General features: G+C 44.1%; 1 protein-coding gene across 2 annotated transcripts in view; it reads right to left on the bottom strand.

Annotated features, from left to right (window-relative positions):
• hivep2a (HIVEP zinc finger 2a) overlaps positions 1-27962 on the bottom strand; it is a 140330-nt gene that overhangs the window by 103907 nt on the left and 8461 nt on the right. Inside the window, exons 1-2 of one of the 2 annotated variants that reach the window (XM_039781206.1) lie at positions 22622-22639; positions 20202-20247 (exon numbers count right to left, since the gene is read on the bottom strand). The gene's annotated coding sequence lies outside the window, so the exon portion shown is untranslated. Of the gene's footprint in view, positions 1-20201; positions 20248-22621; positions 22640-27962 lie in introns of those variants that run through there. The other variant, XM_039781208.1, reaches the window with a different exon arrangement.

Below are 27962 nucleotides of genomic sequence, written 5' to 3'. Positions count from 1 at the left end.
CCATCATGGATTCCTCGCTTGTACGATTACAAAATGGCAGCTTGAGAAAGAAAGCGCTGGCTCTTTAGATTCTGAGCTCCAGTGTAGCTGCTTGGAAACATCTGGACATGATGTCACATCCTCTGGGTTTGAGAGTAATCCACACCGCCAGACGTTAGTGGAAGGCTTTCCGGAGCGTTTTAGTCGCCCGTCACTCGTCGTGGAACCGGTTCCCTTTGATGTCTACAAGTCTATCCATCCACACAACCGCCTCTATTTTTGTATGTTTTTTTTTTTTTTTCGTACACAGAATCACAGGCAGCCATTCAAATCACACAGATGTCCAACTTTTATATGTTGTGAACTTGTGAACTAGCCTCCAGTTTGACTATGAGATTTATGTTTTTTTTAAATAGATCCTGTATACTCCTTATGTAGTCTACTTTAACACTTTTTTTAGCAGACCGTTTTGGGTGGTGTTTGTAATATTAGTTTCAAAACTTCATCTGCTGATGAAGGTTGTTTGATATGATCAAAAGCTCCAGAACAGCTCCAGAAAATGGACCCTGGGCAGACTGTTCTCACGAACAACTCGTACGTATGTAATTCGTATGTATTCCACGTATTTATTATCGTACGCGCCACGCTGACTGCCGCTGTGTAAGGCCGCGAAGATCCGAAAAACAGGGCTTTTAAGCGGGGGAGCGGAGTTTTTGAACTTGAAGAAAGGACAATTCCGGTGCTAATGACTCTAGGGGTTAATAACACACGGGTACCGAGTCGACCGTTCTCTGGCATGTGTTTTCATGCTAATCGAATGTGACCAGTTTTAGCGCAAACCGCTAATTAGCTTATAAAGCTAGGGGTGTCGGGGTATGCGGAAGTAAAAAGAAATCGCTATTTCTACGCCACTAACAAGGTGCTACCGTGGAAGTGCGGTGCTATTTTGAGCCTTGTTAGTGGTGCAGGAATAGCGATTTCTTTGGACTTTTTTCGTGCCCCGACGACTAGCGTTATAAGCTAATTAGCGGTTTGCGCTAAACCTGGTCACATTCGATTAGCATGAAAACATATCCCAGAGAACGGTCGACTCGGTACCCGTGTGTTAATTAACCCCTGGGTTCATTTTGCGCCAGATTTGTCCTTTAAGGGGAAAACACAAGACTTTCACCCAGGAAACGGGTGTTTGTGTCCCAGGAGCACTACTTATGGGGACCGGTGTTGCTAACCCTAACCCTAACCCGAATCTTTTTCTTAATGTTAACTAGTCCTTTTTGTGCCCAAGTCGTTGCCGAATGACGCTCACCTTTTGTTGGCTACACTCAACTGCAAAGACCGCTTAACTTAACGGTCATGTGACCGGCCGTCAGGGGACTTGCCGACGCTAGCCATAATTTTGTAGGATATCATGTGTTGTGCATAAGGTTTTCGTACGAAATCATATGAAGCCGTGGATGGGAATGCATTGCCCTGTGCTGAGACTATGTCGTCAGTTTAACTTGTGGTTGAAGGTGTATTTTTATCTAAACTGTGTGACACTCCATCTTCGTCCCAGTGCAGCTCTTAAAGGGGAGCTATGCAGTTTTTTTTAACTTAATTTACCTTATCTGAACAGCTTCGGAGTCATTGGAATGGTTATAGGACTTTTTTTCTGAGACAAACAGAGGCCCGCGAATCCGATGCTGACCTGGCGTTGTTGCTGTTGCACTTGTAAGTATCTTTGGGCTGAACTCAGTTTAATCTTTGTATTTCTTGTTACTGTGACCTCAGGGTGTTTGCTATTGTCTGTAAAGGTTTTTATAATGATCGCTGTCTGTTACGGGCTCGCTAGCTGTCTACCTCAGTGGACGTGGCTCCGTGCGTTCGCAGGCTTCTTTGAAAACAAATGCACACGACCAGAGGGAGAAGATGGCAGGGGTGGGGGAGAGTCGCCAATGAGTTTTTACGACAGCGTTGCCAAATATCTATTCCGAAGCTGTAGGGGGAGCTCTATGGAGAAACCTGCGAGCGAAAAAAGCGCGAAAACAGCGAATAAATTGCCAAAACGGCGTAGCGCCCCTTTAAACTAAGACACAAACTGTATCTGTAATATCCTTCGACGTGGGTTTTAGTTGTTGATGTTATGAGGATTTAAGAGCCTCGTAGCCTCCGCTCCCAAAGCAAACCTAACAGGTGGGATGGATTCTTCTCGTTTTTCCAGAGTCCCTCAGCTCGGCTCGGATCAGATCCTCGGGCGCAAGCGGCCTTCACTTCGGCGTACTGTACACTTACATGCTGCCTAAAAAAGCAGCACCCCACGGACAGAAACATAACACATATAGCATAGCAATCAGCCACCGCACAGCAGCCTCTCTGCCCGCCGCTGGAATCCACAGCTCTGACATTTCTGCCCGCCACAAACCCAACGGGAAACCTTTAACGGCCTGAGGTCGGACTGAGAGAGAGAGAGAGGGGGGTAAATTACAGTGTTTGGTTTGGTGAAGAGAGTGAAGACCAACTGTGAGTGGGTTCATGTACAGCACACACTGTGTATGTATCTGCGTGTGTGTATGTGTGTCTCTGCCATAGACTGTATATAAGGTCTCTTTCTGTGTATATGTACATGAATTAAGGGCCTGCGCGGGATCCTATACTCTGCAACTCTACAGCCTGCCAGCGTCAACAGGGTTAAGCAGCAAAATAGAGACACAGAGCTGTCAGAGGCAGCTGATTTCATACTCAAAAACACATCAAAGTTGTAAAAAAAACATAAAACGCCTGAATGCTGCACAGTCGGAGACACGACATCCAGCTGTGGGGAAACCGACAGGATGTGTGTTTAAAGGGATACGCCACCGTTTGTTGAAATAGTTCTTATCACGGTCTCCCCTAGCTGTAGATAGGTGGGCCAACGCAGTTTTTTGTGCATGCATCGTTTTAGACCTGTGCAACACCTGCAGCGCCGCCGCTAGTTAGCTTAGCGTAGTGAATGGAATCCTATGTTGCCGGTTAGCATGCTGTGAGTAAAAGTGAGCCAACAAAAGACAAAAAAAACAACCTAGTTACTTGCACTGAGAGAAAAAATGCGTTGGCCCACCTATCTACAGCCAGGGTAGACCGTGATAAGCCCTATTCCTTTAAGAGTCGACAGACTTTGGTCAGTGCAAAGTAAAATGTACATCTCCGTGACCTGTACGATACCTCAATAAATCAGCACTATCGCATGCAGGTTCTGTATGAACAGTGCACGAGCTCCGTCAGACAGCCCTTCGCAGCGTGGAGCCGAAGCCATTATTTCGCTCTCTTCAAAGCCAACAGACTCCTTTGACCAAAAAAACAACAGTAATTAAGAAGACGTGAGTTGCTGCCCCTACCGCTGCCACGATCACTTAGTTTTGTGTCGTTGTGTGACTCGTGGTGTTTTATATATAGCGTTAATTCGGATTCACCAAAGTCACGCCAACAACAGTAACACCAGCGAACTAACTGACCGAGGGCAGCGGTAGAGCAGCAACTCCCGTGCTATACGCGAAAGGAAAATTGTGTTCATCGAGTCTGGTGGCTTTAAAGAGAGCTAAATTACAGCTGTCTGACAGCAAGGTAGAGCTGCGAAAGTATTCTGAGTACAGCGTCTAAAATCAGTGGCGCCTTCAGGGATCTATTTCATAGCACGCACTGCGCACAAGAACAGCCCGCAACCACTAAACTTAATTACTGCGCCAGAAATCAGCTGCTCTTATAGTATTGAATGTGTATGAGAGTGTGCTCCTGGCGTACTAATCATATCATAATGACCAGATCATGAAAATATTTTACAGAAGTGTTTTATAAGAGAGAGAGAGAGAGAGAGAGAGAGAGAGAGAGAGAGAGAGAGGTGTATGTGCTCAGAGCAGACAGCTGTCGGCCAGCCTGTACGGAGATATGAATGACAGGATTTCTCTGTGTACCATGTAAACATCATATCCCGAATATGATCAAAAACGGGATAAGCCTCATAACCGCAGTATGTATGTCCATGTTAACACACATGATTCAAACATGCTTTTATTTTGACACATCTTGCATTCTGGCGTGTATTTAACTCTATTATATTATTATATATAATTATAAATATGATGGTGGATTTCGAGTGACTCTTTCCAAGCTATCTTATATCATACCGATGGGCTTTCGTCTAACCTGCATAATGAGCGGAAAACATGAACGTGAGTCATGGTCCACAGTTTACGGAAGCTTTTTTGTTTTTTCCAAAGCGCTGTGGCTGAACTCCTGAGTCCCATCTCAACATCAAGTTTCATGTGGACAAACATCAAACTAGGAGGGAAATAATGTTCCGAAGAAGACGACTCACACGTTTACAGTAATACGACCGCAGGATGTGCTCTACTTTCATGCCAACAATTTTGGGATTTTGGAAGGAACTTCGGAGGATCTCCGAAATGTATATGTCTTTTTTAACGAGATTTATCTGAACATACAGTATTTGCATAGATATTTCTGGCCCTCGGCTCAACGTCTCTGCGTCTACCATCCAGTGGGAATTAGGAACAGGCAGTGTAAGAAGAGATCACACACACACACACACACACACACACACACACACACACACACACACACACACACACACACACACACACACACACACATTAGGGCAGTCTGACAAGAGGTCATACACACACACACACACACACACACATTAGGGCAGTCTAAAAAGAGATCAGACACACACACACACACACATTAGGGCAGTCTAACAAGAGATCAGACACACATACATACACACACACACACACACACACACACACACACACATTAGGGCAGTCTAACAAGAGATCAGACACACATACACACACACACACACACATTAGGGCAGTCTAACAAGAGATCAGACACACATACACACACACACACACATTAGGGCAGTCTAACAAGAGATCAGACACACATACACACACACACACACACACACATTAGGGCAGTCTAACAAGAGATCAGACACACATACACACACACACACAAACACACACACACACATTAGGGCAGTCTAACAAGAGATCAGACACACACACACACACACACACACACACACATATGCATGGCTGACAGCTGCTGCTGATCCTCCTATGTAGTTTAAGTTAGAGAAGCCTAATATCATGTTGTCAGCCAAATCCTGTCACTGACACCGTGTGTGTGTGTGTGTGTGTGTGTGTGTGTGTGTGTGTGTGTGTGTGTGTGTGTGTGTGTCGCAGCATGGAAGCACACGTCAGGTACACACTTTCAAAACAAACAGTGAATATATCTAAGTGTCTTTTAATTTGTCAGTTAACAGACTGAAGCTGGAGAGAGAGAGAGAGCGAGAGAGAGAGTGAGAGAGAGAGAGCGAGAGAGCGAGAGGGAGAGATCGTACGGCTGACAGCTGAGAGAGAAAAAAGGAGGATCTGTTTTGAGTTTTCTGGTTTCTTTTGGCACATCGGGATGAAAGAGGAGATGAGGAGAGGCAAGAAGACGAAAGGATGAGCAGGGAAAACAGGAGGAGGGAAGATAAAAAGGACAAGAGATTAGGTGAGACGAAAAGTATAAAAGGGAGGGGAAATAAAGAACCAAAGAGAGGAGAGGAAACAACAGAAGAGGAGGAGAAAAGAAGAACCAAAGCAGGAGAAAAACAGGAGGTATAAATTAAAAAAAGGAGCGAAGATTAGATTTAAGGACAGAAGAAAGGGAAGCAATGGGGAGGAGAGAACGAAAAGGAGAAAAAAGGGAGATGAAAAGAGAAGGACTGGAAGAAGGAGAAAAGGGAGGAGGAGAGGAAGAAAGACAGGAGGAAAGTTCATGAGAAGAGGGATGGGAGGACAGATTAGGAGGCTGGGTGAGAGTATCGGAAAGAGGAGGAGAGGAAGGAAAGGAAAAGATGAAGAGAAAGAAGAGGTATTTAAGGTGGAGAGGAGAGGAAGAGATATGGGGGGACGATGAAGAAGGAGGAGAAAAAGGCAAAGACGACAAATAAAGGGAACAGGAAACAAAAAGAGGAGGAGACGAGGGGGGAGGAAAGAGGAGCACATCAGAGAAGAGACAACCTGGGAAGAGACGAGTCGAGACAGGACGAGAACAGAGGAGAGAAGGGAGGAGAGCAGAGGGAGGGGGGGAGGATTGAATCCAGAGACAGAGCTTTGAAGGGGAGGAGGAAGGAGGAGGGGAGGAGGGGGATCAGAGTGAGTGGAGGATGAAACAGAAGGCGAAGGGACAGAGGGAGGGATGGATGTAGAGAAACATTCAGAGGGATGAAAGGAGCGAGGGAGTCAGAGACAGAGAGGGAGAGAGGGAGAGGTCTGACAGTAAGGAAAGTGAGGGATGCTTTGGATGTGCAGAATTCCAATTCATTTTTTTTTTGTATTTTTAAATGCCTGGATTACATTTCTTTAAAAATAAAATAAAAAAAATAAGATAAGATAATGCACGAGCTAACATGTCAAATCTCTCACGACAGAGGTGTCACACTTATTAACTGTTGAATGGTGAAAATATAGGCTGGAAATTAGGGCTTATCACGGTCTCCCCTGGCTGTAGATAGGGGGGGCAACGCATTTTTTGTGCACGCATCGCATTAGCTTAGCGTAGTGAATGGAATCCTATGTTGCCGGTTAGCATGCTGTGAGTAAAAGTGAGCCGACAAAAGACAAAAAAACAACCTAATTAGTTGCACTGAGACAGAAAAATGCGTTGGCCCACCTCTCTACAGCCAGGGGAGACCGTGGTAAGAACTATTTCAACAAACGGTGGAGTATCCCTTTAAGCAGAGAGTTCGGTACTGCAGTGGCTGTAAATCGACCGAGACAGTTTTTGCTTTAAAAGATTCAGACAACATTTTCACTTGAAAGTTGAACAAACTCAACTCAAACTTTGTCGCAATGTGGCGTACAATAAGGAGCAGTGTGTGCAAACCAGGAGAGGCGGCTCAGGTTCTGGTCCAGGCTCATATAGTCGTCTCACGTCTAGACTACTGCAACTCCCTCCTGATTGGCCTGCCTGCATGTCTGCCATCCGGCCCCTGCAGCTCATTCAGCAGCTCGACTTGTCTTCAACAAACCATATACCCCAACCCGTCCCACTCCGCTCTGCATCAGCCAACCTGCTTGCTGCCCCCCCCCTCACAGCGAGGGAGAACTATTCACTCTACAAAGTCCCGACTGTTTGCTGTCCTGGCTCCTAAATGGTGGAACGAGCTCGCCATTGACATCAGGACGGCCGAAAGCCTACGCATCTCCCGCCGAAGGCTAAAAACACATCTCTTCAGACTACACCTCGGATAAACATAAAAGAAACAGTATATTTATTTCTTGAAGCTGCACTTTCATATGGCTCTTTGTAGTTTGGTTATTTAAAGCTAATGTACTTGCTCTTACTACTTGTTGTCTGGAGTTTGCAGCTTCAGGGTTGTAATTCATTAATTGGAAGTCGATTTGGATAAAAGTGTCAGCTAAATGACATGTAATGTAATCCTTCCAGAAAAATGCGAGAGTTTTTTTGTGATTGTTGCGGGCAAAAGTCCTTGATTATGCGGCACGTTTTCTTAAAAAATGCGATGGAATATGCTATATATGATATTTATGCAATTTTATGCGATGAAATTGCAAAAACTGCAGTTTGATGAAAAAGAGGAAAAAAGTTATCCCCCAAACACCCTTCCTTTCGATGATGTTCACGTCGCGTAATTACGTCACTTCATAACGTTCCCATGGCAACACGGGAAAACGGCTGCTCTTGTGTGAAGTAAACGCAACATTTTTCAACTTTCTGCTAAGATATATTACGGGACTTTTTTGCAACAAAAATGCAGGGATTATGAAATCATGCAAGCCCCGCATATTTTGCGCCGAAATCGGCAATTTATGCGCCGAAAGTGCGGCATATTTGAAAAAATGCAGCCCCCTGCATAAATATGTGGACTTTGGCTGATTATGCGTTGAATTATGCGATCGCATAATCACATTTTTCTGGAGGGACTGATAATGGAACGAGTAGTGATTCCTTGGATTCACAGCAGTTACAATAAATGCGTCTAGGGTATAATTAGGGCTGGGTACCGAACGTCGATACTTTTATGGTATCGAAAAAAATATTCCAATCCTATGAGTATCGAAAAATTCTTTATCTTTCGGTGCCAAATTTCGGTTCCAAAAGCGTCTTAGTGTGTAAGCGCAAGCTTATCTGTCCTCTCTGCATATTGACACAGAGCGGAGCTCCGACCGACACACACACACACACACACACACACACACACACACACACACACACACACACACACACACACACACACACACACACACGCACACACACACACACACACACACACACACACACACACACACACACACACACACACACACACACACACACGGAGAGGTGCGGACGGAGTAAACTGTCTGCAGTTTTGTTGAAGTCACAGAGAGTCACGGTTGGTTTCAAGTGTAGTTACAGTTTTTTAAAACTTCACGCAGACAGCGTTTGCTGCGATATGATATTAATGGCGAGCTGAAAGCGGTCGCGGTGCTGTTGACGTTCCACTTCCTCTTACAAGCAGCCACAACGGTGGTTTCTCTGCCCTGATGACTGACTGACAGGCTGAGCTTGCAAGGCAAGGCACTTTTATTAATGTTACTCTGAGTGAGCAGTTTTACCAGATTTTTTTAATTTTGATAACTGTTTTGATTCACAATTAAGGTGGAAATAAAAGCTTTGTGTTTAATGTATTTTTGTTGATGTTGAAATGGATTTTAAAACATATGGTATCGAAAAAAGTATCGTTAGGAACCGGTATCGAAACTGAGGTATCGAAATTGGCACCGGATCGAAAGATTCTGAACGATACCCAGCCCTAGATGCGTCAAAATGCTACAGGATGGGGAGGTAGATCATGGGCCAGTTTTAGACTCCTTTTTAGAATGGTGCAATAAGTCACACTTCATTTTAAATACCCATAAGACCAAAGAAATGTCCATAGATTTTAGAAAGTCACAGCAATCCACCGGCACTTTTATCACTGGAGGGGGGCAGGGGGTGGGGCTATTCAGGTTGTTACAAACTACAAATACCATGGCATTGTACTGGACAAAAAGCTTCATGGACTCATCTTTTGCACGCTAAGACACAGCAAAGAATGTACTTTTTAAAGAAACTGCTCGTTTTTAAATGTCAATAACAAAATGCTCCAAATGTTTCATACTGCTTTTATTGAAAGCGTTTTAACTTACCGTATATAGCTCGTTCGGAAATGCCACTGAGTCACAGAAAAACAACAACAACTGCCAGCAAGTTGCTTGGGATGACACTACCGAGCTTTGAACACATTTACAAAGACAGACTGGTGAGAAAGGCCAATAGCATTGTATGTGACTACACACACACCCCCAGGCATCTCCTTTTAAACTACTGCCATCTAGGCGTCGTTTCTGCCCCCCCTATCCCCCCACACCCCTTCTGACCAATAAAAGATCCAAATTCTCTTTTGTACCGCAAGCCATAAAAGCCTTAAATCAGTCAAAATAAGCCATATGTCCAGCCGGCCTGGTCATAGCCAAGGGTGTAGAGGGTATTGTAGTGTGTGATGTATGTTCTTCATGTTATGTCTGTCGGTGTCTGATGTAGGGACTATTTGTTTATGTCATATGTTCTGGTGCCCTGTCGTGAAGGGCCTTGCGACTGTGCCGCGCACCCAACTGCCCCACGGGGACAATAAAGTTATCTACTACAAAATGTATCAAAAGACGAAGTCCTCCAACCATACGACCAGACAGGTTGGGTTTTTTTCTACCTTCTAAAGCCGCCTACACATGATGAGCGATTTGCTCTCTGCGCACCGCTAGGTAGGTATTCCTCATCAAGGGTGGCCATGGAAGCTTTTTCCCGTTGCTAGGTAATGACATGCTGTTATCTCATTGGTTGCGCTTTCGAAAAGGTCAGCGGGAACTATAGGTCAAAGTTGAAATAATTTGAACTTTGAGCGCAGCGCAAAGCGGCAAATCCGAGCGGTGCGCGACGCCAGGGGGTAGCGCAGCGCATAGTTGCGTCCTGCCGCGGCCACTGCGTCCACCCACGCTCTGCTGTGCCACGCCACGTCCTGTGGCGCCCTGCTGTGCCCTGCTATGAAATGAACTACTACGACTACCATTGTAGTCACTGTTCTATTATCTTTAATGTGACTATTATTGCCACTGTTCATCACACCCCCAACCGACCGGTCTTTCATTTCATCACGTCAAGTCATATTTGCATCATTCAGCACTCTAATTATTATTTTATTTTTCTATGTAACTGAAGTTGAAGATACAACTGCAGAGCAAACATTATAGCATCACAAACCTGCGATAACATGTGCAGTACATGCCACAGTCACCATATCCATTTCTCAAAAACGGGAAAAAGAAGGTTTTGTAACCAGTATATGATGTTTACAACAGAAAAAAAACACAGATAAGATTCGTTAAAATGACCTGAATACGGTGCAAGTACACGCTGTTGCTCTTGATACTTTTTGACATTTCCTAGAATCCATCCTCAGTAAATCCAAGCTGACTACTTCTGCAGTACTCTTGAACTTTTTCGTTGCTGGAGCTAAGTTACTTCCCGTGAAAGCCTTGTCTTTCTAAAATGCTGGAGAGAAACAGCTTTTGATTTTCAGCTCGACCATGATGGATGTGAAAGTGTATCCAATGCAGGTTCCAAAAGGGGTTTTACAAGATGAAGGGTGAGGAGGAGGAGGAGAACAAAATCCCACTAAATGCCATGCAAGCTTCTTTTTCTTAAGCTTTACAGTCTTACTGTTCCACACAGTCAAATTGGGAGCTGCCCAATGAAGCCACAGTCCTCTGCAGTTGGTTAATGTTTTGCTAAAAGGTATACCTCTCTGATAGCTGTCTAGGAGGGGCAGACATTAGACTTGCATTTCCCCCCACTCGCACTCAGGTATGATATGTATAGCATACATTTCTCTACACTTAAACACTTGTGACTGCAGAGAAGACAGACATCAAATAAATTCAGCGTGGACGTGTTTTCAGGTCGCGCTAGATTTACTTTCCCTCTTTGAAGCGCTAATATTTAGCCCGCTAGGCCACTCTCGGCACCCACCGCCATTAGCATGCGGTAATCCCCCCTGACAGACGGGAGACGCAAGGTGCTAGCCAGCTGCGCTAGCTTTTTTTTTTTAAGCCTTAATACCCTGAGTATGAGTGAGCTAGCGCGGAGCTAATCAGTCTTAATGCCACGCGTATGGAGTTAGCTCCGGAGATCGCTAGCCACTCTAGCGGCGGCTAATCCTAGCGGCTGAACAGGAACGACCCCAATCCCTCGTTTTCCCCCCAAATATGTCAATTTTTAGAAACTGCAGCATGAGATTAAGATTAGAGGAAGATAATACAAAAAGAGCAGAGAAGGGAAGGGGAAATTTGTTGGTAAAAAACATTTTTTACTGCAGCACTAAACAGTTTATTTGGGAGGGATGCACTGTGATGGCATGGAGCTTTTGTTTATGCAGAGGCTGAATGCACTCTGCCTAATGTTTTTCATGTAAAAGAGACACAAGAGCACACTCTGGAAAAGAGGGTAAATTAGAGAAAAAAATGGCAGGAGAGAAAGGAAAGAAAGAGTGTCTCTGCAATATAGAAAAAACAGCTGATGTACCAGGGTGAGACACACACCACAGGCTCTTTATACAGTGTTGACTTCCAGTGCGAGGACAGGAAATGATGTCACGCTGGTGTGGGCACAGAACTATCTCGGTGGCTCTTATCTTGGAGTGCATGTGTGCGTCTGCACGAGTCCTTCAACCCGAAGCACCTGCTGCTCTCTTTCTCTTCCTCCGTGGAGAAAATCACAGCCTTTGGTCGGACTTCTCCTCCCATCCTCCTCTTCCACTTCCTCCAGCCCCTCCTCCTTCCGTCCGTCACACGGCACAAGCCCCCCGCCAGGGCACTGACACGGGCCACAATCTCTCCACCTCTCCTTCCTCCCTCTCTCCCTCCCTCCCTCCATCTCTCTCTCTCTCCGTTTCGGGCAGGAAGCCACCAAGTGGCCCCTAGCAGAGGCGAGCCACCTGTTTCTCCCTGGCAGAGGAGATCGTGGAGGGATGGAGGGAGTGATTAAAGATAAAGGCGAGGGGAAGTGACACACGAGGGGGGGGAGAGGGGTGTGTGTGTGTGTGTGTGGGGGGCGGAGGTGAAGAGGGAAAGGCGCGATGATGGAGCGAACGGAGGGGAGAGGGAAAAGAAGGAGGAGGGATGAAGGAAGATGTAGGGAGAAAGCAGACAAGGAAGACGGGATGGAGGGCTGTGGGAGTAAAACGGGAGGAGCACGAAAGGTTGAATAAAAGGAAGACCACAGAAGAAGAAAAGGATAAAAGGGGAGTACAAAATAGGTGAGAGAGGGTTAGGTGAGAGGAGGAGAGGAAAGGAAATATGACAAAGTGAAGGATGCTGAAAGGGATGGAAGGGGAGAAAAGACGAGAGAGGGCGCCTGATCACGATCCCTCCTTCCCTCCCTTGACCTTATTGTTCCTTCCCTCCATTCATCACTCCATCCCTCCTCCCACGGACATCCTGTCTTTTCTCTGAATGGCTCTTCAGCTGATGGGGGCTCCACGTCATGCACGCCGCAGCCACAGGTGACGCTCTGACTGCGAGAGCTGAAGCGTTTTCACCGCAACAGGTCGAGTTTATGAATGAGAGCAAAGATTGTACTGTTGCGTGTTATCGCGAGAACGTGACGTACTATCGCGAGAACAACGTCACGCATATAAAACACAAAAAGGTTGGGTTTAGGAAAAGAACACTTTAGTAACAGCTTTAGTAACACAAAAAAGCGACAAAAACACGGAAAATAATGACAAAAACATGCTTAGGAAAACAGTAAACGGTTGGGTTTAGGAAAGAGACATTGGGGAAGGCTTAAAAAAAATTTTTAAAAATAAAAAAAAGGGCTGAAAATCGCCACACGCGGGACGCGATCCCGGCTCTCCCGGGTGAAAGTCCTGTGTTTTATCCATCCCCACCCCAACCAACCTCCTTACGCAGACTTACGTCCCTTTATGCTACTCGCTATGGCGATGATTCACTCGTAATGTAGGTCAATGGCGGGCGAATTGCGTTGATAAACACGCTAAAAAGCGATTATGCGTCTTGATAACACGCCAAAATGGCATACGAATTGGCGTGTCAGACATGCGCCACTTCATGAGATCAGTCTGTGTCCAGAGAGTCTGGGTACATTAGCCTGGTCCTACCAGACTCTGGTACACTAGCCTGGTCCTACCAGACTCTGGTACATTAGCCTGGTCCTACCAGACTCTGGTACATTAGCCTGGTCCTACCAGACTCTGGTCCACTAGCCTGGTCCTACCAGACTCTGGTACATTAGCCTGGTCCTACCAGACTCTGGTCCATTAGCCTGGTCCTACCAGACTCTGGTCCACTAGCCTGGTCCTACCAGACTCTGGTACACTAGCCTGGTCATACCAGACTCTGGTCCACTAGCCTGGTCCTACCAGTCTCTGGTCCATTTCATGTGTCCAGAGAGTCTGGCTTCTCTCCATTGACAAGTGTTAACTTCCTTGAAGGCGGGTACTCTGTTGAAGTTTAAAACTATTGGATCTCCCCCGAGCCACTCTGGGTCTGCCGTAACCAATCGCTAACGTTTGGTCGTGACGTCAGCTTAGCATCGCTAGCGTTAGCCTTAGCTAACTCCTTCACCACTAACGGAGCGAGCTGGAAGATCAAACTGTTCCCGAACCCCGTGGGGAGGAGGGCCACAACATCATGGCCCCCCAACACAACTCAGCAAAGACTGTTCTTGCTCGAGACTACTGTTCAACTATGTTTACTACAGCTTATTACAGCTTTACTAATGCTTTGTATAGTTTCTGTTTACTGCCATTTTACTTATGTTTACAATTATGTAATAGCAGTTAAAGGTCCCATGACATGATGCTCTTTGGATGCTTATAGACCTTAGTGGTCCCCTAATACTGTATCTGAAGTCTCTTTTATATAGACCTTAGTGGTCCCCTAATACTGTATCTGAAGTCTCTTTTATATAGGCCTTAGTGGTCCCCTAATACTGTATCTGAAGTCTCTTTTATATAGACCTTAGTGGTCCCCTAATACTGTATCTGAAGTCTCTTTTATATAGGCCTTAGTGGTCCCCTAATACTGTATCTGAAGTCTCTTTTATATAGGCCTTAGTGGTCCCCTAATACTGTATCTGAAGTCTCTTTTATATAGACCTTAGTGGTCCCCTAATACTGTATCTGAAGTCTCATTTATATAGGCCTTAGTGGTCCCCTAATACTGTATCTGAAGTCTCATTTATATAGGCCTTAGTGGTCCCCTAATACTGTATCTGAAGTCTCTTTTATATAGACCTTAGTGGTCCCCTAATACTGTATCTGAAGTCTCATTTATATAGGCCTTAGTGGTCCCCTAATACTGTATCTGAAGTCTCATAGGCAGGCTGGGGGAACTCATATTAATGTTAAAGGGATGCAAACGCACATACATACACATACATTAAATACACATATATAAACACACACATATAAATGCCGAAATGTACACACTCAACCACTTGTACATTATGCAGTACGGTCTCTCTCTCTCACACACACTCAAACACTCACAGACCATGGACAGGAAGTGTGCAGGCTGCAGAAGCAACAAAGCCGTCATTTGCATGAGGAACGAGGCGGAAGCGAAACCAAAGCTCCTTATTGTGCACACACACACACACACACACACACACACACACACACACACACACACACACACACACACACACACACACACACACACACACACACACACACACACACACACACACACACACACACACACACACACACACACACACAACTTTCCATGTGATTTGAATGCACAAACAAAGAGGCCAGTGGACTTCTGGTTACCTGGAGGAAATGGGAACCAAAGTAACTGCTGTTGTCTCGGCAACAGTCATATCCCATAATGCTATTTAAATTCTGCCGCTCTGTTATCTCACTTGTGGCATGCACACTCGCTGGCATGCAAGTGCGCACACGCACGCACACACACAAACACACACACAGAGTTTAGGAGAGAGAAGATGCTCACCCAAAGGCCATTCATTTGGACACAGCTGTTAGTCAGTGATCATCATTCTGCCCTTGTGTGTGTGTGTGTGTGTGTGTTTGTGTGTGTGTTTGTGCGTCTGTGCAGCCGTCAAGGGCACAGCTTGCATCCTTCGCATCAAGCCGTGGTCACCATGGCAACAGGACATACACTCTTTCCTCTTCACCTTCTGCATTTTTTTGAACATATTATTGTGTATGAAGTGAATGAGAGAGAGGGAGAGAGAGAGAGAGAGAGAGAGTGTCTAAGTGTGTTTTAGTTCACTTCCTCAGTCAGTGTACCTCTTAAATGTAGCGAGTCTGTGGTTACCATGGCGTCCCGCATCCATTTGGTCCTCCATCTCCCTCCCTCTCTCTTGTATTTCTTGTTATTTCACTTCTTTTAGTTATATTTCAGCTACTTGTCAGTGACGTGCTTCATTTAGTCAGTTTGATCCTGCTCACTTCTCCGTCTTCTTATCATCCAGGTCTTCCAAGTTTTTGTCTTTTTTTTGTCTTTCTGGTCTATTTTTCTGATTTATATATTGTAGTTTGTAGGGGTGGGAATCACCAGAGGCCTCACGATACACTATCATCACGATACTTATGTCACGATACGATATTATTGCGATTTTAAACATATTGAAATATTCTGCGATATATTGTATATTGCTATATGGTATTACCTTTTTTCCCAACTTCAAATTTTTCCCAATTTCAAATGATGTCCCCAAAGGAAAATGTTGTCAACATCTGTTTTATTGAAAAAGATACTTTTCTCTGTTTGTTCAACTCACTTCAATTTTAGTGCTGCAAAATGGGATTTTCAAGCAGACAGACTGACCAACACATATATCATAAAAGATCGACTCACTTCCTGGGGGTCTGGCAGTGGTGTAGTCTAAAGGATGGATACCCGAACCGAGCCCATCAGGACCCGTCGGGACCCATCGGGACCCATCGGGACCCATCGGGACCCGACAGGCCGGGTTCGGACATTGAACCCGCATTGAACATTTTAAATTAAACAGCTTATTAACGTGCGCTTTGTTGCCCCGTGTGCGCCGATGAGCTCATCTGTTGACATTTCCGAATGCCTTCCTACAGTTGCTTAAAGGGATACTCCACCGTTTGTTGAAATAGTTCTTATCACGGTCTCCCCTGGCTGTAGATAGGTGGGCCAACGCATTTTTGTCTCAGTGCAACTAATCAGGTTGTTTTTTTGTCTTTTGTCGGCTCACTTTTACTCACAACATGCTAACCGGCAACATAGGATTCCATTCACTACGCTAAGCTAACTAGCGGCGACGCTGCCAGTGTTGCACCGGACTAAAACGATGCATGCACAAAAAATGTGTTGGCCCACCTATCTACAGCTAGGGGAGACCCTGATAAGAACTATTTCAACAAACGGTGGAGTATCCCTTTGATAAAAGCGGGCTTTCAACACAACGTACATGTGTCATTAGTATGAGACATTTTTTATTTTTTTTAAATGCGGCCCGATGCACACTCTAGTGTAGTCTGCATGATACGCAGGTATACACAGTATACCCACTAAGAAAGCTCCAAGAGTTTCATATACCCACTTAAAAATGCCCAATGACATGCAACATGCTTTCCATTATATCTTTGATATATTTTGAATTGTGAATCTCTGTTTTTTTCTTTGCATAGGCTATTTAAAGGGATTTCCACCCTAATTTGTTGCATACAAGTGTGTCAGAATGCAGGAAATGAAGTCGTTGACGCTCAAAATTTTCCCGGGGGAGGACGCCCAGAACCCCAACTATGATATGCCCCCCATCCTGGCCCATATATAGATATATATATAGATATATAGGCCATACATTTACAGTACAGTATACCCACTACTATACATTAGATCCACCACTGGGGCCTGGGTTGGATGGATCAACAACACATTGATTTAAAGCACGGCCGCGATCTTTCCCTAACTTAACAATTAGTTTTTTTTACTGTAACCATGACCGCGAAGGTCCCCTAAACTTATTTTAACCAGAACCAAAAACACACTCTGCTCTCTCTGTCTGTCTGAGCAGCCTGCCTCAGCTTGGAGCAGCCGTCGACAGTTGTCACCTTCTAGGCTGTGTCCTCATAACCCACCTCACCACACACACACACACACACACACACACACACACACACACACACACACACACACACACACACGTGTGCGTGTGTGTGTGTGTGCAATGCGTGGCATGTGTCGGAGCGTTACGGTATGAACTGAAGTTTAAAACCCCACGTTGGTCTGTGAGGTGCAGATAATAATCTGGGCTTTACATGATCTATTTCTGTGCATTGTCTGAGTCAACAGCACACACACACACACACACACACACACACACACACACACACACACACACACACACACACACACACACACACACACACACAGAGAGTTGTGGATGAGAACACAGAAGCAGGCTTGATTTGAGAGCGAGGGAGAGACAGAAAGAGAGAGAACGAGGGTGTTTGGATGACATAGTTCATCGCACCTTCGATATGAAGCCGCCTGTTTCACAGGAACAGGAAGTGACATTGCACACACACACACACACACACACACTCACACACAATCACACACACACAACGCAGTTTCTTCTACTATCCAGCCATGATCTGCAGCCATCACGCATTTAATAAGCAAAGAGAGCCAAAGACCTGACTCCGCAACATCACTCTTCCTCTTTCTTGCATCTGTCCGTCTTTGCAAGCCTAATCTTTAGCACAGCAGCAATTCCACCCATCATTCTTCACGTTTAATCCTACATCTGTTCACAGTCGCTGCTGTAACACTCCCTTTCTCTCTATCTAGCGCTTCATTCTGCCACTTCCACTTTCTCTGTTCTCTCCTTTGTGATTCAAAACGGTGTCCTTTCTTGTCGGGATGGTACTGCTTTCAGATACTCGGTTTTTTTAAATGCTGAGACCTCTGTGACCTTTGACCTCGCCATTTTTTGCTCGCTCACGGAGCTCTGTAGCCGGCCGTTGCCATAGTTTTGTAAGATTGGTGCGCATAAATTCACGAGAAGGCGTTGCTCCGTGGAGTTTAAAAAGCTTATTTTCGACCTGGAATTCTACGTTGGGTGGGTGTTTTTCTTTAACAGAGTGGCGGAAACTGTACAAGCTCAGGAATCAAATCTGCATGAAGCAGCGGGATTTTTCACCAGCGTCAATATTTAACAGGTGAGCTGGTTCACTTTGTGCTTTTAGAAAAAGCGGCCGATCAGAAGGGGCAGGACACGAGATTTTAGTGACTCGTTCCAGAGTCCTGATCACGACAAAACAATCTTTCTCAGGATTTCTTAATGATTAATTTGAACCCCATCCTATAAAGTCAGCTGACTGTAATAAGCTGTTGAAATGACTAAGCAGTTTCTTGGCAATGAGACAAACAAAACATGAGAAATGATTACACACACACGCGTGTGTGTGTGGTCGGTGTGTGGTCGGGCACTTCTGTTATTCTAGCTCCGACACAAAAGCCTACTGCATGGCATGTCGCTGCCACCATGATAGATGATATTCATTATTAGTTTGTGATGTGTGACGTTAAATATGGGATTCATTTGATGTTATGATGGCCCATTTTTTCTCGTTATTACAGACCGATCTCATAAAGTGGCGTACCGGTATGTATGACACGCCAATTCGTGTGCCATTTTGGCGCGTTATCAAGACGCATAATCGCTTTTTAGCGTGTTTATCGACGCCGTTCGGCCGCCATTGACCTACGTTACGTGTGAATTTTCGCCCGCAGCGAGTAGTGTGAAGGGACGTAAGTCAGCGAAGGGAGGTTGGACGGGTAAAACACAGGACTTTCACTTTCACCCGGGAGATACCCTGTCATATCGCGCGATCGTACGTGAATTCGCGAGATCTCGTGGGTCCTCGTGACTTCAGCCGACACGGTCTCCAGTTGGTGGAAATCAGACAGTGTCATGTCGCTCTTATGTAGATACCTTCAAGTAAAGTGTTACCGATTTTTGTCACCATGGTGACTCCTGTCATCTTTGTGAAAAGAGGCTGGCAGAACTGTGCATATTCTCACATACTGGAAACAGTTCAACACATCCCGATCTGTCCTGATTCATACAGGATGCCTGTTGTACTACAGCTGGCATACCGACACTCTCTGTCTGCAGCATTAAACCGTTAAAAACTAATTCAATTCCTCCAACACAACACTGTCTCCAAACAACCAGCTACCTACTTATGACTTCTCTATCATTTTTGGGCTGGAGCTAAAATGTGCAAAGCAGGCAGGGGTTCAGAAACGTCAGCTTGCACATGCATTAGGACATCAGCATCAAGCCATCAGCGAGCTTTTCCATTCACGCTCCCGGCCGAGGTCACAGCGAGAGTGATTCTGGTTAAACGAATACAGCTCGTCCCTCTCCTGGTCCTAACCGCCTGTTTCGCTGTGTGCGCTCCTCTCTCTCTCTCTCTCTCTCTCTCTCTCTCTCTCTCTCTCTCTCTCTCTCTCTCTCTCTCTCTCTCTCTCTCTCTCTCTACAACGATGGTTGTTTTTACAAAGACGGCCCTTTTATACCGCCATTTTCTCCACTCTCTATTCCGGTTAGGAGTTTCTTTTCATCAGTTAATGCGTCTTTACTCCAAATCTTTTTATTGGTTTTCAATGACAATATAGAATAAAACATCATAAACAGTATACAGTAAGATATTGTCTATTACTTAACTCCTAACATGGTAAAATAAAAATAAATAAAATAAAATAAAAAATAAATAAAATAAAAATTCCCCTACAAAGATCCTCCTAATATGTGAAAAGTATGTATCATTGCCATTTATAGGTGCACAAGATAAACCCTTAATGTAATTTGAAAAAGGGACCCCAGGTCTTGTAAAATGACGTAAGTGAACCAGAGAGTGAATATCGTAATTTTTCAAGTCCAATACAGTGAAAATTGTCCTGTATCCAGTTAATGCGTCTTTATCTGCTTTCAGATTACCCTACATATCATTTTACAAAAACTTAATGTCTGTGTTTCTTTACAACTACCCGTGTTATGACCTCTTACACACACACATTAACACACACAGTTAATAGTTTAGCGGGTCCTACCTGGTGTAGCTGTCCGGGGGTCCAGTCCACAAACTGGTCACAGCCGCTGAGGGGGAGAGAGAGAGAGAGAGAGAGAGAGAGAGCATGATGAAGACATATGGTACTTTAATGTAAATCCACCTGTTGTACACACTCTGTGTACTGTGAGGCCATTTGCATTTCCCATGGCTTCCTCCTCCCCTGTAGTCATGAGGAGTCCTGGTATATCCAGGGTGAGACAGTGCGAGCGTGCAAAAAGAAAAAAAAGGAGCATGTGTGTGAATAATAGGACCGGGCTAATTACCTTATAAGGCTAGATGTCTGGGCATTGGTAAAGTAAAAAGGAATCGCTATTTCTATACCACTAACAAGGCTCAAAATAGCACCACACTTCCACGGTAGCATAGTGAGATTTCCATGTCTTTTTTAATTATAAAGCAAGTCCAGGTGCTATGTAAACATGGCAAACATGGCGAATATGGCGAATATGGCGAATATGGCGATCGAACACCTCTCCCAGCTCCCGCCGCACACACACCTGCATGAATATACTAAATGTATACAATTTTTAAATGCAAATGCAAATGTTATCGTATCATAATTCTAAGCAGCGGATTACTGCCCATTATTTTACAATTAAATGTTCAATAATCACACATGGGTGGGTAACGTTCTGGCGTCCACATACTTTTGGCCATGTAGTGGAAAAATAAAAGCATAAATTGTGAACATATTCTTAATAGTTTGAAAGTTCAAATGGTCACGAGACTCTCTCTGCGTATAAATATAGATATTTCAATTTATGTCAGGGGGGGAAAAAAAGCAGCTGTGTTGTTTTTTGTAAAATGAATGTGCGACAACAAAGGTGACAATGCTGATCCTTGCAATCTAAAATTTCTAAAAACACCAAAGTCTCTGTTAATTCTGAGTGGTTGACACTAACATTTCAAACCCTTCGATGAATCCAACAATAACCAAACGAAAAACAGACGATATTCCGTCTTAGTGATTCTGATCCCTCGTGTCATCCGTTTGTCATCTTGATTTTCAGTTTTCTTTAGTCACTTGTTTTTTTAAGCCCGTTGGGGTTTCTGTTCTGTCTCCCCCCCCGCTGAGATTGGATGTCTTTTCATCCCCTGATATTTTTTTGAAGTCTTATCTTTTGTATGGATATGCAAATAACTCAACCTACACCTACAGCTGTTTAATTGTGCTGGCGCTCACTCCACCGTGGCAGATCATATCAGACTGGGCAGCAGAGACTGGGAACGGCACACCAAGTTCAACATAGTAATGTACATTCAAGATGTATTATAATCTTTTATTTTAACTGACTTCTAACTTAGATACACCTTTTTTAAACAGATCCGTTCAAAAGCTGACAGTAACAGCTCAGAAAATGGTTCTACAAATAAAGAGTGAAGAGTAGATTTGAGAGAAAATGGCAAATGTGTCCGATTATATGTCACTGCTCCTGAAAGTAATTAAAAATAACAATGAAACTGCTAAATGACAAATGCAAATTGCATTTTTATAATCACATTTTTTGTCCGTTTTTTTATTTATTATTATTTTAACAGTTTAAAAAAAGATTCAAACTAAATATTTCTAAGTACCGCTTTATTCAAACAATATTAATAGATTTTGAGACTACAGTCAAAGAAAAACAAACCCTCACACATACTTCCGAGATAATCAGTCTGTGACGTGCAGCTTCATTTAATTTGCCATTTTTGATTCACCTACTTTCCCCCAAACTTCCTCATGTGCGTCAATTAGATTTCCTACATTTCCCAAAATGCCACTGGACTTCCCCTTATAGAGAATCCTGAGCTTGGTGGGTTAGGCTGGGTTTTACATGTACGTAGTAGTACGCTATGAGTTACTGCAAGCACGAAAGGGAGAGTTTCCCACAGAGAAAGCAACAGTTTCACACGTAACGTATTTCAGTTCTGGTTTCATTCCTGCGGGTACAAACAGAGTATATTTCTCCCCGCATGACTGTTGAACGTCGGTGCAAAATAGCGGCAGTAGATTGAGAGTGAAAGACTTGAGGTTTCTTGTGTTTTACATGACTGACACATTAATCATACGTACACACCGGAGCTGCTGGGAATGTGATGTCATGTCATCTACATTTGAGCAGTTATCCAGCTATTAATAAGAAAAAAAACTAACTTTGAAATGGTTGTGTAGTGGATTAGATTAGATAGCATTTTATTAAATCTGAATTCAGTATCATATCTGCATCCTTTCAATTCCCTTATCAAATCTGTGTAGCTCTCAGCAATGTTAGGTAACAAAAGTTGTGAATATCCAAAGAACCAAAACTCAAGGTTTGCCAGACTGCTATGTGTTAGCTTTTAGCTGACATTGCTAACTGACATAGATTAACATTTGTTAGTCTCTCTTAGCATTTATAAAGAAATAAACTTTCTTACCAAGAGTCAGATGAGAAGACTGATAGCAGTCTCATCTCTGTGCTCGGATTTGTCTGACGAGTGTTTGGTTTATAAGCACCGAAACAGAAAGCCTGGGGGAAGCTGCTATCTGCGCCCTCCTCACAGCAGACCTTTTGGCTTGTCATAGTAGGAAAAGCGCAGGTGTAACTGATGACATTTAAAAGACTAAATTCCATTTAGGTGCGTTAGGTCAAAGGCGCTGGTATTGACCTTTTTCACAGCAGACATGTTGACTTGTCATAGTAGGAAAAGCACAGCTGAAATTAATAACCTTAACGATGGCTCATTTCCATCAAGTGTCCCAGTAAGCTATTTCAGTGAGTCAGCATGCACAATACCAGGGCCTCTCCTAAGTGGAATGCAGCCATCATTAATGGTTTTGAATACACCTGTGCTTTTCCTACTATGACATGTCAACATGTCTGCCATGAAAAAGGTCTATTGTAAATGCTGTCATACTGCCTTACTGGGACACGTAATGGAACTGAGCTAAACTAAACTAATTTCACCTGTGTTTTTTTTCCTACTATGACAAGTCAAGATGTCCACCGTGAAAGAGGTCTATCCAAAAGCCATATTTAAAAGTTATACGTCACGTAATGCTTGCAAAAACAAAAAGCAAAGGCTGTAATTTCTGGGCCGTTAGCTTACTTAGTTAGCAAGTTGCTAGCTTAAACAGCAGGGCCCAGTGTCTTTGCTTCTCATCATGAAGCTAACTGACAGATCCCAGGTAATTTGTGGCTAGCTTGCTAGCTAACAGGATAAAACCCTTTTGGCTAGCAGTTTCCCTCTGCATTTTTTGGACATGTTCTCACCTCAATCTTGGCAAGACAGCAACAAGCTGTCACAACCTTTTAGAGTATTTACCTTAAAGCGCTTTTCAATAAATATTGCTAATGCAAAACAGAAAGTTCCCACAGCTGCTGCTTCACATGTTGCTTTCTTCTGAACCACCGAGAGGGTTATGGGAAAAGCATATGTCAACGAGATTAGCTCGATTAGCTTTGTAAGTGAGAGCCTACTACTGTTCACTAAAAGTTGGTCTACGTAACAAAGTATAGACCTGCTTAGAGCCATTAGTTTTAAATAGCCTATCACACGGAGGAATAGAGTGCTGTAGGGATGACATATTTTTTGTAGGCCTAGCCGGAAGTTAGCACGGCCCTGTTTACCTCGACAAAAAGCCAATGGGATTTTTCCATTGGGTTTTGGATCGTTGCAGATGATAAACTCTGTGGCAAACACAAGTTTACGATACTTAAACATTTTGTTCAGCAAGATAATCTTCACATATGAACGCCACTTTTACAATTTTGGAAGCGTGAATGCCATCGGCAGACGCAAAAAGCTAACGTTACAGGCTATAAACGAACTACGCCACGGTCACGTGACGTTAACATCACCACATTTAATCGTGTTTGGCATGATGAAGTTTAATGTCCCCGTCAACATCTGCGGTCTAATTTAGCCACTTGTTAGCTACCCTTCTTTTATAAGACATTTAAAAGCTTCAAAATTCAAAAGTGGGGTATTTTGCTGACTTATTACTTATATATCGTAGAACAAAAACATAAAATTCTCTTAAGCCTGTGTTAACCACACCACAAACCAACTGTATATGTAGTAGTATTTCTCTGCATATGTCGTATGTTCGGAGTTATACTGCGTTTGATTCACAGACAGCGTACAGTAAAGGGGAAACCGAATGTTGGTTGTGTCCGTTGGGATTTTCAGATTACAAAACACTGATTTAGCTCTACTGTCTGATGCATAAATGCATGAAGTGAGACTAATTACAAGCTGTTGAGAAAGTAGGCCAGACAGTAAAGGTCTCTCTCTTTGTATTTGTTTCTCTCTCTCTCTATCTCTCTCTCTCTATCGCTCTCCCTCTTTATCTCTCCATCATCTCGCTGTCCAATTTAAATAGCCAAACACACACACGCATACACCTGATATCGGCGCATCGCTTTGACTAAAGAGAGTTTGGGTTTCAATAACATTTCCCTGTCACAGAAACAAACACACACAGTTTCTCGCCGCGTATGAGGGAAATGATCTGACGTGAAGCAGTCATATTGGCCGACTTGGAGCAGCAAGGTGATGATCACTGATTGGTCGAGGGATACAAAAAAAAAGCCCTCATCTTAGAGGTTGTATGGGCTAAGAGAGGGAGTTTCCTTTTGCACAGCTGAGGTCAATAAGCAGAGAACACACATGCACGCACGATCGCGCACACACACACACACACACACACACACACACACACACACACACACACACACACAGACACACACACACTCAACAAAGTCCTTCAAATGAGAAATGTGTCAGCAGCTACAGACAGAATAGACACACTCTGTTGGTACAGCTTGGAAACCTCTCATTCTATCTCCTCTCCTCTTCCTGCTCTCTGTTACTCCTCCTCCTCTTCTCTTCCTCCTCTTTCTACTCCTCCTTCATCATCCCATCCTCTCCTTCCTTTTTTGTTTCCTCTCCTCTCATTTCCTCGTCCCTACTGTTGTTTTCCTCTCCTTTTCTCTCTTCTCCTCAACTCTTGTTTCCTTCCCGCGCCTCATCTGTCGTCTCCTTTTGTTTCCTCTCTTCTCTTCCTTTCCTCTTCTCTCCAATGGTTTCATCAGTTCTTCTCTTGTTTCCTTTCCTTTCCTTTTCTCTCTTCTCCTCACCTATTGATTTTTTCCCCCCCTTACGCTGTCTTCTCCTTGTTTCCTCTCTTCTTCTCTCCTCTCCACTTGTTTTCTTTCCTCTCCTCTTTTCTCCTGTCCACTTTTCCTCTTCTCTCCTCTTGCTTCCTTTCATTTTCTCCTCACGTCTTTGCTTGACTTTCCTTTTCTCACCTTTTCGCCTCTTCACTTGTTCCCTTAACTCTTGTTTGCTCTCCTCCTATTTCCTCTCTTCTGCTCTTGCCTCCTCTCTTACGGCTTATTGAACTCTCTTTCCTTCTTTCCTCCCATGTTCTCCTCTTTCTCACCTCCCCTCTTCTTCCATTTTTCCTGTTTCCCCCTTCTAGTCTTGTCTCCTCTCTTTTCTTTTCTTCCTTCCTCCTCTCTCTTCATATCTCATCCCCTCATCCGTTATCTCATCTCCCTATTCCTCCTTCCTTTTCTAATGTATTTTCCTCACACTCACTTTCTAACTTTTGCTCCTCTTCTCCACCTTTCCCCTCTCTTCCGTATCTCTTCCCCTCCTCTCTTCCAGCTGTGTTTCCTGTCTATCCAACCAGTTATAAAAAAATTAAAAAGAATTATCAGGAGAAGCCAGTCAACCAACTCATTAGCTTTGTGTGCGAGTGTGTATCTCAATAATTTAGACGTCGCTGTCAGAACCTCGGTTACTGGAGCGCTCTCAGGTTCCTCTACAGCTCTCAGGTGATCACACACACGCACACAAGCACACACACACATTTAAAAAGCAGCACAATTCATTCAGCGAGATAAACTGTGGATCAGTTCAGCGTGAAGCTTGAAATCCTCTTTTAATGCCCTGAATTCGCTGCTCTCTGGAGGAAGCTCGTTCACTTCATTCTGGAGAATCAGTGCGCACAGTGTTGCAGGTGCATTGTGTTGCGACGCAGCTGCTATATGGCCGTGTAGTAATCCACTCTGAGGTGTCTGACATGTTACAATAACAGACTGGGTGAGGCAAAGAAAGCCACAATACAAAGTGGAGCAACGTTTTCTCTGTCACATCAGTAAGGAAATGGGTCATACTTTTGGTACTTTCAGTATATTTTGATGCCGATGTACATAATGAATTTTAAAATGGTCATAGACTGATTTACGTTAGCCTCGCGATTTCCAGTTTTCTACTCGACAGATCAGCCTGGCATCTCGAGATAGAGAACATTTGGAGCCGTTCGCCAAACGACCGACCAATCAGCTTCCACGGATGAGATGAGCGTAGCTATCGCGCAAGTTTTATCCGAATTAGAAAGTATTCCTTCATTGAAAGAAGAGCAAAAAACGGCACTGGAGGCTTTTCTCGGAGGAAAAGATTTTTTGATCTGATTGGTTGATTTGGCCCGTCGATCACCAACTATAGGTGGAGATAGACAGATGGTTTATCCAATCAGCTAACCAGGATTTTCGCCCCTTCCCAAAAGTTCTCCAACGGAAAGTTCCCAGATGGATATGCCGAGCAAATGCGAAGCGATCCATCTGGCGGAGTCAGGTTAGATTTACTCAGCAATCTCAAGAAAACGTGTCAAGTAATTATTTCAGCACTGAAATATGTAACGATTGACTGTCATCATCCGTACAGAAGGCTGGAGGGATGTACACCAGCAACTCAAAGCTGCAATCAAAGCTCAACAGGGTGTGTGTGTGTGTGTGTGTGTGTGTGTGTGTGTGTGTGTGTGTGTGTGTGTGTGTTTTCATCACACCATGCCATACATCTGCAGTCATTTCAAATTCTCCAGCTATGATGTGTGCGCGGCGTGTTAATTGACAGCAAATGTAAAGGCATCACATCTGCGGCCAACCAACTGACAGACGGGAGGAGGAGCAGACCGCTACAGTTGGGAACGCTCAGAAATCAAGACGCAAAGATAATCTAACGGGTTTAAAAAGCAAGTGCACAGATAATAAATTCCAACAAAAGCCAAATCAGAACAGGCTGCTGTACTGTTTACTCCCAGATGTATTAATAAAATATTCCTATGAGAGCTGTTCAGTGGCACATTCGCTGAAAAAGTTGCTATGCTTCTGGGTTTGATATGTGACCACTGACTATGCGCAGTAGTGTTTCTCCCATAATGCCGTGGGGCTCTTTTACAATGGTGGCCAATGGGGAAAATCCTCTGGGTCGCAGCGGGATTGTTTTTCGTTGCAATACCGCGATTCCTGTCACGTTTCCTAAACCCAACTGTCCCGTTCTTCTTTTCCTAAACCCAACTGTCCCGTTCTTCTTTTCCTAAACCCAACTGTCCCGTTCTTCTTTTCCTAAACCCAACTGTCCCATTCTTCTTTATCTAAACCCAACTGTCCCGTTCTTCTTTATCTAAACCCAACTGTCCCGTTCTTCTTTATCTAAACCCAACTGTCCCGTTCTTCTTTTCCTAAACCCAACTGTCCCGTTCTTCTTTATCTAAACCCAACTGTCCCGTTCTTCTTTAACTAAACCCAACTGTCCTGTTCTTCTTTATCTAAACCCAACTGTCCCGTTCTTCTTTACCTAAACCCAACTGTCCCGTTCTTCTTTATCTAACAAGCCCTAACTGTCCCTTTTTTTTTTTTAAATTTTTTTAACTAAACCCAACTGTCCCGTTCTTCTTTACCTAAACCCAACTGTCCGCGTTCTTCTT

This window comes from Perca fluviatilis, chromosome 18 (assembly GCF_010015445.1).
Source record: "Perca fluviatilis chromosome 18, GENO_Pfluv_1.0, whole genome shotgun sequence".
In the NCBI taxonomy this organism is placed as follows: Eukaryota; Metazoa; Chordata; class Actinopteri; order Perciformes; family Percidae; genus Perca; species Perca fluviatilis.
Note: the sequence above shows the minus strand (reverse complement) of the source record. Positions and strands in the feature narration are given on the sequence as shown.